The following is an 18,416-nucleotide window of genomic DNA, read 5'->3' as shown; positions in this document are numbered from 1 at the left end:
TGGGAGGACAGTTTCCTAGTGCTTTATTATTTAAGCATATATAAACACGTACAGAAGATGCAGAACAATTAAAAATATGGCAAATAAAGAAAAACAAAATGAAAAATAAACAAAGAGATGTTACATGCCCATGAAGTAGAGACTAAAAAGAACCTAGAGTGAAAAATGTTGAAAACTATATAGAAGAAAGGCTAAAGACTTATTTAAGTCCCACAGTTAATGCAGCAAATGCAAGACAGGCTTTTTTCTTTCTGCCTAGTTGACCTCAAAACTACATTTGAGTTTTTCCAGAGTGGGTATCGCTGGAGAACAGACTGAAGTCAGTCGTGAATCCTCTCTCAAACTGACCTTTCTTGGAGATACACTCTGGTGTACACATAGTGGGGTGAGAGCTTGGTCTGAAATTGTTTTCTGGATGGGTTCTTGTTCATAGTTTGCAAAGCAGGTGTGTGACTTGGAATTGTTTAGGCCCTAATTTTAGTTTAGAACCTCTATTATGCATTGGCTTTTTCTTCCAGAAGAATATAGCAAGTAGTGCTGCTTTTGAAAAACAACGTTTCTGACTTGTTAATGAGAATGTTTCTGTCTCTGCTTGTGTAGGTAAGTATCTGGTGCCTGATTCCTTGCATCCCTGAGTGCACCATACGTATTACCACGTGTTACCAGATGCTAAGCAGTTAGACACGGCAGGTCTGGGCAGATTTCACAAAGGGCTACATCTCCAGAAAACCTTAATTGTTAGTCTGTAAACACTTTGCAAGCTGAATGTTGAATAACCAGGGAAGATTTTTTATTCTTTTGTGTTATATATTACAGACCATGAGAGTTATAGAATGGTCTAGATTAGAAAAGACCTTCAAGATCATCTAGTCCAACCATCAACCTGACCTGCTGAGTCCCATCACTACACCACGTTCCTTAGTGCCATGTCCACACATCTCTTAAACATGGGATGGGGACTCTACCACTTCCCCGGGCAGCCTGTTCCAATGCTTAACCACCCTCTCCGTGAAGAAAATTTCCTGGTCTAAACCTCCCCTGGCGCAACTTCAGACCATTTCCTTGCATTCTGTCACTTATCACTTGAGAAAAGAGACCGATACACTCCTCACTGCAACTTCCTTTATGGTTTTCATCTTGTTTTCTTAGCATGAATGCTTGTATACTTGCAATACAGTTGTGGTGATTACAGGATATAGTACACTTGGTGAATTTCATAACTGAACTTCTTAAGAGGAAACAGTGCAAGCAAGAGTGTGCTATTCATGAAAAACTGAAATGTTTCACTTAGACATTTTCAAAATGAAGTATTTAATATTTTTAAAAGACTATTTAGAAGTGATGTTTTTTTATACATTACTCAAAGTATTCCTTTGGGAGAAAATATTTTTAATTATTCATTTCACTGAAAACATAAAAAAAAAACACAACAGGATTAATGGTAAATTAAATCATCCATTGTTTACTAACCTGCATGATACTCATTTGCTGAGAACATATTAAAATAAAAGTTTTCTGTTAGGTACTAAAAAGTGAATATTCTTGACTACAGTTTTATGGCTATAAACAAGAGAAAACTTAAAATGTAATGCTGTAAAGCACAGAGCATCCCAATATGTGATGAAAAAAATGACCAATGTACAAGGTCATTGGACATAGATCAATACCAGTTGAGAATGATCAGTACCACTGACTGATGAAATATCAGATTCTTTTCTGAAGTTGAAGCAGTGGATGAAAAAATGATAATATCTTAGCCCAAGTAATAATAACAGATCATGATTTATCTATATTATGGAAATGGATTTGTTATACTGTGTTCTGTTGTATCAACAGGCATTTACATATCACTTAAACTCACAGTTTAAGTCATTTCCATTCATTCTTCAGTATGTGTCTAGATAGATAATTTTTAATTAGGAAATGTCATAATGGTAGGGATTACATTAATTCATTCGAATTACATGTAATTAAAATAGTTTTGAAAACAACTGGATTTCATAGTGAAAATAGGTTGCTTTGACTTTCTTCATTCACATTTGCAGTAAGCTTATTGAAAGCATAGCACTCAACAAATACCAGATGTTTAGCTCAAGGTGAAAATCAATGTTAGGACACATTTTCTCTTATGGTTTTGTAACAGAAAAATAAAGAACTGGAGAGCTTTAGCTTCTGTTTGCAAGCATTATGTGATAATTTTGAGGTGAAATATACTTTAAGTAATTTTAGAAAAAAACAGTTATCTGACAAATAATGGTTCTAATTTTTGTAGCTAGTTTGCTAATTTATTATTATTTAATTGTATATGCTAAAATTGAAGATGCATTTTTTCTTTCTTTTCTCTCTCTCTCTCTCTTTTTTTTTTTTTTTTTTTTTTTTTTTTCCTGTAGCTATTCTTTTCTAAACCCTCATTAGAAGCTATGCACTTCTGGGCATTCAACTGAGAGATGTCTTATTATCTTCATGAGAAAAGGGAGCTCAGGTTTGTTGAATATTGTCTATCTTGCAGAAAAAGTGCAGATTAAGACATTTGTGAAAGTAACCTCGTTTTTTTGCCCCCAAACTACATAAGCTATTTTAAGAACTAATTGAATAACCTTACAAAGCAGAATGGAAAAAAAGTCAGAACTCAGTTTCAGTAATTTCATTCATCCAATGCATTAGACTAGAATACACCATGAAGTAAAGGATTCTGTTCTCACTTACACTGAATCATTCCAGGGTGATTAAGTTTTTTTTTTTTTTTTTTTTTAATACGGTTAATAGATATCAAAAAGAAGGAGGCATTAAATGGCCATACTGTACAAAGAGTGATACAGAAAAACAGATAGCAGGAGCAGGTCCTGAGGCAAAACAGAAACCCTGTCATTGCTACAAACTTTCACAAGTGCGATGTGTATCCGGCTCCATTGGCCAAGTGGAAGGAATAGCATTTTATAAATATAGATGCTTTTCTCATGGAGATCATACCCTTGGAAAATCATACTCATGCAAACACACCTTTCTAGATGTTTTATAAGAGATTTGATAGGGATGGTTACACAGTAATTACTTGGAAATACACAAAAGCCAAGTTTGTAGGGAAAAAAGGAGTCATCATATACTGATTGTAATTCTGCAAAACATTTCTGAAGGGAGAGAATAGGCAGACAAGGAATGAGGAATTCTTGCTGTGATCATGAGATCTTGGTAACAAACAAAACAGATGACCTGGAAATTCTCATCAGTGAGAAGGCCAATCCTGAAAAGCGGTAAAGTAGTCAAGCTACTGGGATTGTAAAGCAAGTAGATGCAACCCCCCAGGGAAAAGAGGGCAGCTAAAAGAGACATGCTAGTTAAAGGCATGATCTGGTATTCTGGATTTCTTAATAATGCAAAATCATGGAATTTTGAATTCATATTAATAAATGTGGTGGGAACTATATGTACTGGAGGCTTGTCAAGCACACTAGTGAAATATTATTATTATATTTTTTTTTAAAAAGAAAAATACATCATGTTTTCTAATAGAAAGACTCCATACCCAAAATGATATATTTTTAATGTAGGATCTCATTAGAATTGATAAATATGAATAACTTACTGGACCAGAAATTCGTGATTGCCTTAAGGGTGGTTTTCATGATCTGATTGCCAACAATGTAGGCCAACAAAGAACAATCCCAAGCAGTAAAATGGTGGTTCTTCTAAATGGGTAATTTTCTATGGATGTGAAAACTGTAGGTAGAAATAATTGGGAGGAGGAATCAGACAAATATATGAATGAATATCTGGAATTCTTAATGAAAATATTACCTAACAAAAGAGTAGTGATTCAAAGATGCTGAAAATCTTAGATGCAAGTCCACCTGCTTTAAGTACAAAAGTGAAGCAGATAGGAATTAACAGGTGTATAGTGAATGGAGGAAGAAGAAAGTAAATACACACGTGTATGTTGGAAGAAGCTGAGAGGTATGAAATATAGGATGTTGACAGAAGGATGTGACATCAGAGCAAGACTAAGGAGCGTAAGTAGGTATCTAAGTAAGTTAAGCCTATATATATATGCTTATAATAATTCCAGTAGTAGTGAAAGCCCATAAAAATCCCAATGACAGTTGCCATAAAATTGTTAATAATTATGCAATGATAATTATGCAACAACCAGACAAATCCACTAGTTAATATTTTTGTTTTGTATTTAAGAACAGTGTGAATAATGTATCACTATAATGAAGTTTACCTTGCCATTTTAACTATGAAGTGTGTCAATTCTTTGCTAGATTCAAAATATCAGCAAACTTGGAAAAGTGTAATTGAAGGTCTAGGTGTTGGTTGAGCAGTCTACAGCTGGTCTGCAACCTCTTAACAAATCTTCCTGGGCAAAGTTCCAGAAGGTTAGAACAATGCTAATACCATGCCAACATTTAAGAGTGATATAGTGATTGGAATGACGGTATGGCAGTGAGCCTGACATCAGTCCTAAGGAAAATAATGAAACATGATATTAGATTACTTTAATAAAGAATACCTGACAGGAATATAATTAATTAATGTCACTCTGTATGGTAATATAGATGTTGTTAATGGACAAAGAGTCTGATTTGATGGATATATTCTTTCTAAAGAAAAATGAATAAGTAGCCATCACAGACATATGTTTTTGTAATGATTTCGCTATATAATATTATAACTAAACAATAGCATTGCACTTACAAAAAACAACAACAACAACAAAACCTTATTACATGGTTTACAAATTGACTGAGATATTCCAAAAAAGATTCCAAAAATCTGTGATCTGGAGGATCACAATTCAGTGCCAGATTTTCTAGTGAAAACCCACAGAAATTAATATGATGGTATTCATTTGCTTTGAAAATATCTGGAGAAAAAATAAAATCAATTCTGTGAAATATTTGGATGTAAAATGGCTAGTGGCATAGTAATGAGGTAAAATAGAAGAATTTGGATCATTCTGTTAGAGGGATATTAAATGCAAACAAATGCATTCTAAAATGGTAAATTTAATCATACTGTTGAAGAACCAGGGCACATAGGCTGAAACTAAAAAAAGGTAGATATGTTGTGGAATGGAATTTCACAAAAGAAATTATAGGATATGTAAGAATGACCAGCGTGCTTTGCATAAACAGGTAGAATAAGAAGTTGACCTTTCTTCATGTATATATCACTAGGGAGAATGAAACTGGAATATTGAATTCACTTTGTGGCATCTGAATTCTTAAAGGATACTAAAAAATTGGAGAGGGCATTAAAACAAAACAAAACAAAAAAGCAGAGGAACAGCATGCTTCAGCAAATTCCTTTGCTGGGAATCTTAAAGATGTCAATCTTTGTTGTTTAATGAGAAGCAGTTTGAGAAGTGACTTACATTAGAGCCAGTAACTTCATGGAAAGAGTAAATACTATGGAGCTGTTGAGTCTAGCAGAAAGAACCTAAATTTCTGGAAGCTGAAAACAGATGATTCAAGCTATAGCCTCCTGGAATGAGCCATCAGAGCCATCGCTTTATGTTTTTGGATCAAGCTGGAAGAAGCAGACAAATTGCTTTTATTGACATAACCTATGTGCTATTCGTCTTCATAAAGTTTTAATGTTTCTTCCAAACATTTCATTTCAATTCAATTGGGAATTCAGTGCTACCTGGCCCAGCTCTGCTGTGGATACACACTGATCTGTAAACCAAGATGCTACCTCTCCCCTATACTTGGAAATAAAGTTTCATGTGCTCTGCCTAGTCAATTGGTAAAATTTCAAAGGCCAGCAGCAGCAGACTTTGGCCTGTCCTTTGGCTATGGTGTTGAATTAAATTCCCAAGGCATGACTCCTAACCTCCTTCTCTCTCCCGCTGATGGACATAGCCTCAGAAGGCTGTAGGATGTGCATGCTCCTACTTCTCTCAGTTGCGTCAGCAATGCTAGATTGGTACTCTCATGGGCAAGTTGTCTGGAGCTGTTGTTCCTCCTTTCTCATTCTCTCCTCATTAGGAAAGGGTGGCAGTTTCCAGCTCTAATCCTTGCAGTAATGGATGCTGGAGGATGCATTTGGCTATCTAGACTGCATTTGCTGCTCAAATAGCTGTTTCCTCTCCTGTTGGGAAAAGTCACAGACCAGATGGTGATGCAGGGTCAAAGCACTGCTGCCAGTGCAAAGTCATTATCACTAACTAGATGTCCCCCCAAATAATACATATTTTTTTTGCCAGAATGACATCTGCCCTGTGAAACATTAAAACTTTACCTCATAATCATAACTCTCTTTAGCTACTACCAACTCCACCTGATTAACTAAGAGCATAACTGTTACCGGACATGGAAGTGGAATTTATTCTTTATTTTTGAAAGTAAATCCAGCTTAACATCTCCTTAACCTTCACAGAAAGCTCATGTTCTTAGGTTGGAATCATGCCCTTAGTATCCATACTTGATGGCTTCACATGATGTCCTGACTACCCATATGTATGTCCATCTGTTAGGTTGGCATGGTGCCCTCCCACAAGTTACTGGACTCCTGCCCTAGGACATGGCTGGGGACTGAATGCTTACTTAATACTTCATGTGACTTCCTGTCTGTGTGGATGTGTGTGTGTGTGCGCGGTAACCCTCCTGTTTGCAATGGGCAGGATAGAATGTATTTGCCCAATTCACTTCAGGCAAATAATCTAAGTGCGATTCAGAACATCTTTAGGTAGGGGCTAGAAGAATGGTAAGCAATTCCATGGAGTGAATCAGATTTCTGAGCTGAGCATCTAAATCTAAACAGTTTAATAGCAAAACATTGCTTTTTGTTAAGAAAAAGTTCAAATACTACAAAAAAGATCAATAATCTGAATAAGCTGAATAATAATAATGAGGCATACCATTACAAACACCATGCTAATTGTGTGGAGGCTGGAAAGGTATCCTAACTAGAAGGCTGGATTTTTGAAGGTCCTCACATAATATTTCAGCTAGTCTTGCATGATTTTATTTTGCCAGTTTTGTTTTTCAAGTGAACACAATTATTTACTAAATAACTGAATAAAACTGATCTTCTGTTATCAACTGCTTCTTAGCGGCATCTAGTTCAGAGTCTACAGAGCTGACATCCAGACTCTATCCACTTCATCAAAATGGTTGATTCCAAAATTTTGTCACTGCAGACCCTCCAGCTAGTGACTTGTGCTCTGCCCCACCCAAAGATGCTCGCCTGCTGCATTTCTGTCCTATCACTTATGTATTCTTTCTCAGAGCTCCTATTAGACAGTAGATCCCTTAGCATCTCATGGCAAATCACTCTTGACTTCTGATTTACCTCTTGGGGACAACATAGGGAAGGAAGAAATACAGGCATTGTGGAGTAATTTCTAAAACAAAGTAAGTTACAGAACAATTAAAGCCTTTTGCAAATTGACCAAATTATTCCTAAAAAGATGTCTCCTAATGTTTCCTGAAAGATGAAAATTTGTTTGCTGCTCAGAGAAAGACTGTCCTATGGCTCTTGCACTCCTCTTGAAGGCTCTGGCATATTCACCCCACCCATGAACTTTATGTAGACAAACCTAATACTTCAGTGAACTAGGATCCAAGTTTAAGGCCTTATTTGCAATCTTGCATTTCAATTTCTGTAACAGTCTATCAGTCTTCTTGGGCATCTGTTTCAAATGTGTTCTAATAACCTGTTTGAGACATAACCTGCTTCAGGCATAGTGCAAAATGGAATTCATAATTCAAAATAATGCAGTGATCATAGCCACAGCCCACTCTTGTCATACTACATGTTCACTATGTTTGTTCTTAAGACAACTTTTATCATTTATTTAGGTATTTATATGGGAAATGAACTCCACTTACAATCTTGCCTGATTGTACGGCCTGAGCTGCAATGAAACTCTGGCTAATAATCAAGAATAAAAAGGGTTGATGCTAAGTCATCATGTATCCAGTCTTCAAAATATCCTTTAGCAGAACCCTGTCAAATATGTCACAGTGTATTTCTCTCATAATAATCTATTTGCTGCAGTCAATCCTTGCTGATTTTGAAGCTTAATAACTCTAGGCATTGATTATCTTTCAAGTTTGTAAATTGATGACCCTCAGCAACTGAGCAACTTGTCTTATTAGTATTATCCAAACATTTCATTTTAGATTTGTTGCTTCTATGGAGCTTTGTAAGAAGTATGGAGATGTGACTTATATGTAGCTAGCTGACTCGTAAATTGTTGACTGGCAATTTTAAGTGCTTTGGTATCTTAACTGTACAGTTTCTCAAGTTTATATATACAGAAAAAGTATGTAGCACACATGTATATGTATGTACAAGCATGAGTATTTTATACATGAAACATTGTCATCAATGGTCAAAATTGTCTGACACCTCTTCTGTAAAACCGTTTGTTTTTTTTAAAATTTTTTTTTTAAGCTTGAGCTATTCAGCTTGATTTTTTATATTGGCTATTTAATACCTATATAATATAATATAATAATCTAATATAATTAGATTATAATAATAGATTATAATAATAATATAATAATCTAATATAATTTTATGGGGGTTTTGGGTAGAATCTACCAGTTATTTAGGAAAAAAAGACAAGTGGGCATTTCTGGCAACAGACTGCAGATGAAACTTCAGGTGTTGTTTTGAGTTTTCTGTTTCTCTGCAGATTGTAGATGCATTTTAGGGAAAGTTGTCCTTTTAGGCAATAGTTGAACACCCTATATGGTTTCTCAAATATTTCATTCATGATATGCAGGTCATATATAGCATGTAAAAAAAAGTGAAGTATAGTAAGATAACATTAAGAAAAATGAGTGCAGAAAATGACACTCAAAACTTCACACTGTAGCTTCATTACAACAGTAAGTTTGGTAGATGGGAAAATGAATCATCAGACCTAAAACTCCGCATTCATTTTCTTAAATGGCTGAGTGATATTATTTTTGTGAAAGACTTAATGAGACTGACAGATTTTATAGGCTGATGGTGTTACACTTCAGGAAACTAAAATGTGAAAATTGCATTTTATTCATGTTACTTTTGATGTTAATGCTACAAATTTAAAAACGGTCCATTTATTTAAAGAGAATAATTTCTTTAAAACATAAACTATGCATTATTCTGTGAAGTGCAACCACTACAGTCTATTGTAAACTCATCCTTTTCTAATTGCAGTTGTTAAATCTGTGGTAATCTCCTTTACAAGTATGGCACAGAACATGTTATAAATACCACAAGAAGGGCAAAATTTACTGTGCAGTAAAGGTCAAAATGATAAAACCCATAAAGAGTATAATGAAGCCTATTGGCTAGGATTCAACTGCGCACTTAAGTAGATGACAATTTTTAGCTTGTGAGAAGTCCCATTGACTAGCTTAGTAGCTCAGGTGTCCTGCTGAATATTGTCATTAATGTATGATTTGCATATTACTTTATCTTCATATTGTTTGGACACTACAGTGAAAATAGTATGCTTTGTCTAGATATCTGAAATGACAGCGGAAGAACTGAGATAATTGCTAATCCCCTAGTATATAAAAGAAATTAAGTAAGACTTGGAATAATTTTTTAGGAAAAAGTCCATCCATACAAGCATGTGATTTGACGTCAAATCTGAACTCCTGTCCTGACTTTTTTCTACTTAAAAAAAAAATTATTAGGAGTTCTCCCCTTATATTTCTCTTCTACTTACAATAAGACATTGACTTTGAGAGAGGCAGAGAACAGTAGCGGAAGCCCTCCACCTTTTTGTTGCAGTAGCACAGCCCTGTGAGACATACTCTGAATCAGCGTCACAGCTAGATCCACCCCAAATTTCATTCTGTCATGTTGATCAGAGAGTACCTGAATTTCATCATACAGCTATATATACTAGCTCTGACTGTTTTTCTTATCTTTACGGGAGATATATTCCATGTAAATCTGGGTATAAGGAAACTGTGGTGCTCCCTTAACTTAGAAGCAAATCCAGCTTTGTGCCCCTGGGCAAAGAGATATCAAAACAAGTCTGCTACCCTCTATGCTGCAGAAAATTGAATTCAGTTCAAGGTCTTTTCAAATGAATTTCAGTGTCCAAAAGATGAAGTTGATTTTCTTTTCACTAACACAGATCTTGAATGAGTTGTTCTTAGTATGCACAAATGTGAGAGAGGGTTTCAGACCCACATTGTGCATTTTCAAAATTAATTTCACAATTCCTTTGTATTTTACATTTAACATTCTAAATTGAACTAGGGACTGGTTGAAAAATTGTTACACAGACACATTCCTGGGAGAGTTTTAACTAACACAGAATTTCCATCAATTTATCTGGGGAGAAATTTTGCCTTTTTCTTGGAAAAAGGACTGAATAAAAGAAGTAAATATGTTATATATATATATAATTCTTATCATTTAATTTTATTATCATTATTATTATTAATATTAATAATAATAATAATTATTTATGTGTGTGAATACTTAATCTTTCAAATGGGAAATATTAACTGCCACAATGCCACTTGTGACTTGTAGCTCATTTATAGTATACTGTCCTTGTATTTGCTGAATTCTCTGGCCATGCTGCATCTCCCATGGTAGCTTGTAAGTGAGTAATTCTAAGAATATGCAAAGTACTGTAGAAATGTTTCAAAACAAAACATCAAATGGCTGAGAAGCTAAAATAACTCCATCTGCATTGATTTGATTTCACTTCTTAATGGTGAACTATCATTTTGGTATTTCTTTATTAACAGTCAAAATATTCAAAATATTAAATTTCTCATCTCCAAACAGCTTTAAATTAGCTTGCATTGCATAGCCCCTGTTTCGGTGTTGCACTGTGCTTTTGAGCTTCTTTCAGGTTTACTAGCTTTGCATATCTGAGACTAATTACAAAATACTGATTGTAATAGATTGTACTTGTGCTGTATAGTTCTAAGTAATGTATCCAAATTCACATACCTCAATTAGGGAAACAGTTTTGGTGAGGGTGAAAATACTCTGTCTGTAATACTCTCAGGTTGTTCTCTTTTCCTGGGCAACTCTGAAGTCAGGCAGACTCAACTCAGCTGCAGTATGACTCTAGAAGGAGTGTATACTCTTTGGAAGGAACAAATGATCTTTACTTCAAAGAGTGCACTTTGTCTGTGTACTTTTGAAGTTGTGTGATATTATTGTTCCTGTATTCAGGCAAGTTGTGAGTTCTGCATAATCATCTGCTGTTACTACAATGGACTTCTGAAACTCCCTCTCATGCCAATGTTGACATTTGACACCCAAGAAAAGGGGAGGCTAACCTCACAGAACCATAACTGGCAAGGGATCTGAAGTGGTGGGTGGAAGCAGAAAATAATCCAACATGAGGAATAAAGCAGGAATATTACATTTTCTGCAAGCCAGCAGTTTTCAGGCTTAAAGCAAAATCTAGCTATCATTCTAGATTGAGATGTCTCTAAACGTCAGTGGAAAGAAAGGAAATTCCCCTCTCTTCTTCGCCAAAGCCTGTTGCCTAAAACTGTAAACATTAACCAAGATTAAAGTGTGTCTGAAAAATAAGATTGAAAGTCAGTCTAGATCCAACTAGGAGTCTATCCAGGAGTCATGTTAGCTTACTAGCATATCCAGCTCTCAATTTTTGCCTAGCTGCAATGTGCTGTTGCAAATTAATGTTTTTTTTTTTTTTTTTTTTAATGAACCATTTTGTAGCTTGATTTTTTTCCTTGTTTAAAGAAAAAACAAAAAATCCCACTAGGGAAGTATCTGAGGAGTGGTACAGTAGACCACAGCAATATCTTCCTGGTTATTCCTCTCTACAGAATCTGAAAAGGATATTATTTACCCATGAGGCTTTCTTTACACTGTTAGGAAATATGTATTAAAATCCTTACTTGGACACTTGCTGATGCTCACTTGTGGTTAAATTTCATTTTAAAATAATATTTTTCTTGTTTAATGACAAGTTTTTAATTGTCGGTACATTAGACTGTGTTATGTTATTGTTCTTTTTTCATGGTTTGTCACAGAGGCCTTTAATTGCCTCATGGCAGATTTTTCTTTTTATATTCTCTACTTGGGACCCAAACATGACTATTAGCGGGATATTCTTCTCAGTCATAACAGTAGAAATCATAAAATAAATTCACATCTATACGGAGGCTTAACATGAGACCTCTATGTGTTTTGAATGGCTGGGCAAGGATGACTTTTATACTCACAGAAGGCAAAATGTAGGCAAATTTTAGCATTAACCTATAGTGATTGTGTAAATGAATCCTTAGACCCTCTTTAACAAGGCTAGCAAAGTGTTGGCCAAGGGGCTCTGCTTTTGCCTCTGCAGAGTTGCTTTTGCAGAGTTCTCACTTACGTGGTAATGATACACTTCAGAAGAATGTGAAGGTCATTTTAGCAGTTGGGTTAATTCTTATAGTAAAAGCCACTTTTAACAAAGTATTCTTCTTATATTCTACTTAGATTCCTTAGGTGGAATCTGAGTCTTACTCCAGTTATTGAAACCAAGCTTGTTTATTTTTCTGTGAAGCATTTAAATAAGTGTCACAAGACTCAAGAACAATCATATATACAAAAAATAATCTTCTACAGGGAAAAGTGTCTATAACTAAATCCTACCATAAGGTTCAGGAAAGCATCCTTACCATGGTGCACACGCTGTTCACGACATGCACTGTGGTAGGTGTTGAGCAATTAGCTGTTTCCAAAGAATGCCCACAGTGAAGTGGGATGAAAGCAGCACTGAGCCCCTGGCAGAGATCGGATGCTTTCCTTGTCCTTAATGGATCTGTCTGTTTTAATTCGGCACACTAAGCTTTATGGTAGTAATCTGAAGCATAATGAGTTAGCTTTGTCTAGAGGACTTCAACCTGTGGTTGATTAGCAGAGTCTTCAGCTATTCAACTTTTGTTTGATAAAGGAAAATTTCCATACAGGGCCCTCAAATGGAAGATTCTAGTTTTAACAAATTCTGTCATTTGCTGACTTTAATGATGGATAGGTGCAAAGCTCAGTTCATGTTACTCTGTAAGTGTTGTTACAATTTAAAATATGTACTTTCTTGTCCACCGTAAGTGCTATCTGAAGTACTAGTCCATGCCAAGCTTTAACAATGACTGAAGTCCTACTCATGTCAGTGACATTACAGACGTGGAACTTAAGGCTGCAGTTGAATTCTTTTTTCTTCTTAAAAAAAAAAGGATGCCTTGAACAGTGTAAGCTAATGAGTACCGGAGGCTCACAGGTAGATATTGGCATGAGCTTATTTTTATTCTTTTTACCTGCCTGACTTGACAGGAGTGTGTAAACACAATGGTATTTAACATTTGAAACCAAAGACAAAGAGTACTATGTGCTGCCCACAGTGTAGGCTGAAGCAACACTGATTTTGGGGAAAAAAAGGCTCGTTATTTCCATTTTTTCTACCTGATCTACACTGTTGGAATACACTTACAGCTGAAAGGATACCATAAAATGCTGAAGTTTGTAAACAGGTGATATAAACCAAACTCTAGTTTTAGAAACCTGTAAATTAGAAAATCAAGATCTGTATTGCTTGTACAGTCTAAAAAGATTATTTATAAATAATTTGTTAATCAAATATAGTAGGTGTTTATAATAATATATTTTACAAAGTCACTATCATATACTTTATCCAAAAATAAATTATTTTTTTTTAAATAATTAAATACTCTTAAACTGGAATATATAAATTTTGGTTTGTATGTCATGTTTACTGCTATAGCATTCTGCAGCATCTCTAATAATTTATTAGTGAAATTGTCTATTCAATACTGTATTATTTGATAAAGCTTTTATATACAGACAAATCCAATCAAGCAGCCCTATGATTCTGATATACTGTGCTGTTAATGTTCAGAAATGCTGAGAATAGTCTAACACTTGAGGTATAATTTTTTGCTAGACTGTGATCTTCAGACCTGTCCCTGCAGAAATGTCACATGGGTTATGTCTTGATGTAATACTCTAGAAAGTAGAGAAGTGAAGGTAGGAATACAGTACTTTGCTAAAGGGTTTTTACAATATCCTATCCTATTCCCTGGAGCAAAGTTCATGCTTTTTTTTTCTTTTTTTTTTTCTTTCTGTTTTGTTGTTGCCTGTATTTCCCACCCCCACAAAGAGCCACTATTGCTGTTTTTCAGTTATAAATAAAGTGTTATTGTCAGAGCTCCAGTCCAGTATATGGGCTCCGTTCCAGTTTGCAGCTAGAATGCTTTGGACTTGTATAATCTGATGCATATTTCTTTTCACAAGGCAGAAGCAGAGCTCTTTCTAGTTTCTTAGAACTCTGTGGGTGTGAAACAAAAATGTACCCTTGAAATGGTTTAGACATGTACCTAATTTTGAGAGAGCTGGCAAGGTAGTTAATGCAGAAAAGGACAAATTTACATTTTCATAGTAAACATTCAAGTATATATAACTCCTTCTGGTCCTGAACTAGTCAGACTTTTGTGCCTATATTACAGCATAATACTGCAAGTCTGTGATTGTCACGGGGTAAAAAAGAGTAACTATCTGCATTCCCTTTCAGAATCACACAGGGCTGTTGTACATCATCCAGCACTATTTAATATATCATTATTTCTTATTTTTCCTTTGCAACTCTCATCTACTGGAAATGTTCAGCTTTATTCAATGCTTTTTACACCCTCAGGAAGCACAAGTAGACAGTTCTATGCAGTCAAGATACATTGAAATTTTTCCTTACGTAGACAGAATATTTCCTAAGGGACAGTGTAGCACCTGTGCTTTCTGCCAATGTGAGAAAACTGGTCATGCTACTAAAGACCAACAATGGTGGCACAGGCAAACTACCTTGGCCTCTGGACCATTTCCATGCTACTGAACAAAGAAATTAAAATTATTTTTCAAATCAGTTGACCTAATCAATTGTCTCTTCTGTTAGATGAGATGAAGTTCGAGATATTTTCTCTAGCTGTCAGAATAAGTCCTAAACCTTGACAGGAGAGAGAATTTTAGAATAAAAGTATATACTAGTCCTCAGAAAAGTTAGGGTCATGCCAGAAAATAAAATATTCATAAAACTAATAACAGTGCCTCGCTTCTCAAAATCCTACATGTGCTGATACAAAGTACAAGGCAGTAGCAAAAGCTTTAAATTACATCCCTACTACTTGTATAGATAATTTGGAAAGATAAAATATACCACCTCAGTTGAAAGAGCTCACAGTATGGTATCTAAATCCTAGAAATTCATTAGAAGTGATGTTTTTGCAAAGGGTGTAGTTACCCAAGGAGATTTGCCTGAACATATAATCTCATTACAGTTGAATAATTACCATTCAGTGACTGGTTGTTAACTGGCAAAGTGAGTTACCAGTTAGGTGGTAAAGTCAGCTGACATCCTTCTGTCATCTTAAATTCTTAAATATTCTATGGATTAGTTTCTACTTATTTGTTACACAGCTTGACCCTCTTCTAACACGTCGGTCTTAAACAGTCAATATTCAAGCCCGCATGAATTTCTGCTGTGACGTAATATCAGATTTAGCAGCTTCCACATATGAACAGCAGATGGTTTGATCTGAATATATATAAGCATATGTGACTGTATATTGCCTTCCTTTAGTTCTGTTTAACCCTTCATCAGCTGTTTGCCTTTGCCATTTAACAGTCTTGTTTGGAAATGGGAAGGAATTCAGACGATATACCAATAATTTTTCCTGCTTACACTAATGTTTTTGTTTGTTTGTTTGTTTTTTGTTTTATTTACATATATATATATATATTATCATGGTAGTTAAGGATAGTCTGCTTGACTGGTCAGTGGATATAAAAGTCTGTTTTGTTTCCAGCTGCTTACTGCTCTTCTGTGTTTAACAGCAGACAGACATAGGAAAGTATGGTTTGGTAAAGTCACAACACATCATTTGTGAAACAGTGCTTCCAGTCACTGCTACCAAGCACAATTTTATTTATTTGTAGGATTCTGCCCGATTTCACTCCAGTATTATAGACTCTTCTTGTTGCTGATAAACTAGCGATTTATTTATTTATTTATTTTGTGCTAAATGATTTTACTTTAAAATGTAAAGTACTTATCAAAAGTACTTATCAAAATACTCATGTTGGATGGTTTTGACATTGCTTCCTGTCTCAGGTATTCCTTTAAAGTGTCAGAAGCAAATAGACATGACTTCTGTGAACTAGGCTGAGTGCCTAGAGAAATAAGGGTATATGTTTTCTACCTCTCAGGAACTGACTAGATTTCCTCCAAAAGATAACAGTTGTGGAAGAGGAGCTGCCTGTCATCCTTATGCTGATTCATTAGTTGGGGTGCTTTGTGGCAGCCCTTATGAAATGTGAGACATGGTGCAGACACACCATAACGTAGGGTAGATCTGTCTCTCTTTAACTGCACTATAAACCAGAACATGCAGTTCAGCTTCTCTCCTTGAACTCTAGGCATTTAAGCCATATCAGAAGTTGACTTGAAAATATGTCTAAAATGTATTTGGGGTTGCTGTTGCCTTCCTAGGCAGATACTTATCTTGATTTCGTCCTAATCCTGTATTTTAGGATGAGACCCACACATGCAGTAGCTTGTCCACCCTCCCTCCCAGTGCTCTGGCTTCCATAGCTCAAGAAAGGAACTCTTGTTTTTGGTTCAACACATAGTCTGGGTAAAGACAGAGTGCCTGACTAGGGCACAGATTTAACTAGCCCAGAGCGTAACAGGAATAATGGCAAAATGTAGCTTTATGTGGAAAAAGATTCATGGTTAGTGTTAGTTGATTTGTCTACAAATATAAGAGCTCAGACCTACAGTAGCTCAATGGAAGACTTGCATTACACGTTGATTTGTGTGGCAGACATAATTATCTTTGTTCAGTTTTGTACATACGGGAATTACCTCCCAATGTATGCTTCTCTGTAAGTATATATTTGCATTAACTGTCTTCATTTACTATACTTGAGCAGGTGATAACTGTTTGGTAAATGTTTAGTTTTATAATATGGTTAAAATATACAAATATCTTTCACCAATCACCATTAGCCTCTAAAATACTGATCATAGTGGAAGTGTAGCCAGACAGCTAGATAGTAAAATATTTTTTTGAAAAGATTTTTAATACCAGCCTGATTAGCTGCCTGGATCTAATAACAGCTGCTTTTAAAAATTGCTTTATACATTTTATGAAATATATCTGACTCATTTTACGTATTCATTTACTGTAAAAGCCTGTACAGAAAGAGAGCAACACTAGAAGATTTTTAAAAAATTGGTAATGTTAGTAAATTAAATGGAATTTGTAATCCTTTTAGACTCTGCATGTAACTATTCAGAAACCATTGGTGCTGAGTGACAGGGAAGGAAATCCCTTTTAACATCCGCCTGTCTCTATCCACCTTCACACCTACTCCGCTATCTAAATACTACCCCAAAGGCATATTGGAGGAGGTTTTAAATGAAAGAAATGACAATTAGAAATCTAATTATCAATTATTTTACTCCAGAAGTTGAAGAAAATTAGACACCAAACTGCTGCTATGTATTTATAGCTGTTCCTGCCTGTTAGTGTATAGTATTCAGTGAAAACACATACTCACAGATTGGGCTAACAGATTAAATGTCATATTTTCAATAGACTTCCTTTAATGTATTTCAGTTGCACAGGCTATTGTAATGAGCTGTTAGTAACCACAAGATAACTTAATATACAGAATACTGGGTATAACATCTTCAAATAAAACTAGAAATATTTTCAACAGCAAGCAGTTACAGAAATGCTTGGCAGAAGAGGCTTAGGAAGCACAGCACAATACTGAAGAAAATAACACAGGAGTTTGCCACAAGAAGATTAATATAAATTGACTTTATTTTATTTAATTGCTGTATAAAAGAAGGGCAAGAACATTTATTTTCATGTCGAGTGAAAGACAATGAAAAAAACCGACCAACTAAAAGATGTTAAGTCTTATGTCAAAATACATATAGTAGATATTACGCAATAAAGAATAAAGTCATGGTCTAAATTTTTTCTGTTTAACCTTCACTCTAGTGCTGGAGCAGCTCCATCAGTTAGATGCTACTGAAGAACAGCAGCCTCCATCTTATCACTGTAATTTATCTCAGTGCTCAGAACTGCTCTGTATAGCAAAATGAGAAACCCCATGGCTACAATTGCTGCACCAGCTAAAGCTAAGGAGGTGCTAGGTTGGTGGGAAATTTTCACAGAAAAATTGATGATTGAGGAAGCCATTGCTGAAACTGATGGGGAGAGAGAAAGAAATGTCAGTTTGGAAGACTGACATGCAGAAACTGAGACTGTAAGGATTTCATTTTTATCAGGACTTTTATCCTGTGATGCTCCCACCACACCATAGCCTAGATTTAGATATATATATATATATATTTCATTCAGTGCCACTTTTGCTTTCTTTAAAACAGGTTTTGCCATTGG

The 18,416-nt window shown here is 35.2% G+C and overlaps 1 protein-coding gene and 1 long non-coding RNA gene across 11 annotated transcripts in view; one reads left to right on the top strand and one right to left on the bottom strand.

The window, feature by feature from the left end:
* Positions 1-18,416, top strand: part of LOC106029940 (uncharacterized) — a 338,557-nt gene that overhangs the window by 25,260 nt on the left and 294,881 nt on the right. For both annotated transcript variants that reach the window (XR_010832504.1, XR_010832506.1), the window contains exon 4: positions 2,391-2,482. This is a non-coding gene — a long non-coding RNA (uncharacterized lncRNA). The remainder of the gene's footprint in view (positions 1-2,390; positions 2,483-18,416) is intronic.
* KCNH7 (potassium voltage-gated channel subfamily H member 7) overlaps positions 1-18,416 on the bottom strand; it is a 221,402-nt gene that overhangs the window by 97,680 nt on the left and 105,306 nt on the right. The window lies entirely within an intron of this gene.

Source organism: Anser cygnoides, chromosome 6 (genome assembly GCF_040182565.1).
Source record: "Anser cygnoides isolate HZ-2024a breed goose chromosome 6, Taihu_goose_T2T_genome, whole genome shotgun sequence".
NCBI classification, from domain to species: domain Eukaryota; kingdom Metazoa; phylum Chordata; class Aves; order Anseriformes; family Anatidae; genus Anser; species Anser cygnoides.
The sequence above is the reverse complement of the archived record's forward strand: the minus strand, read 5'-3'. Positions and strand labels throughout refer to the sequence as shown.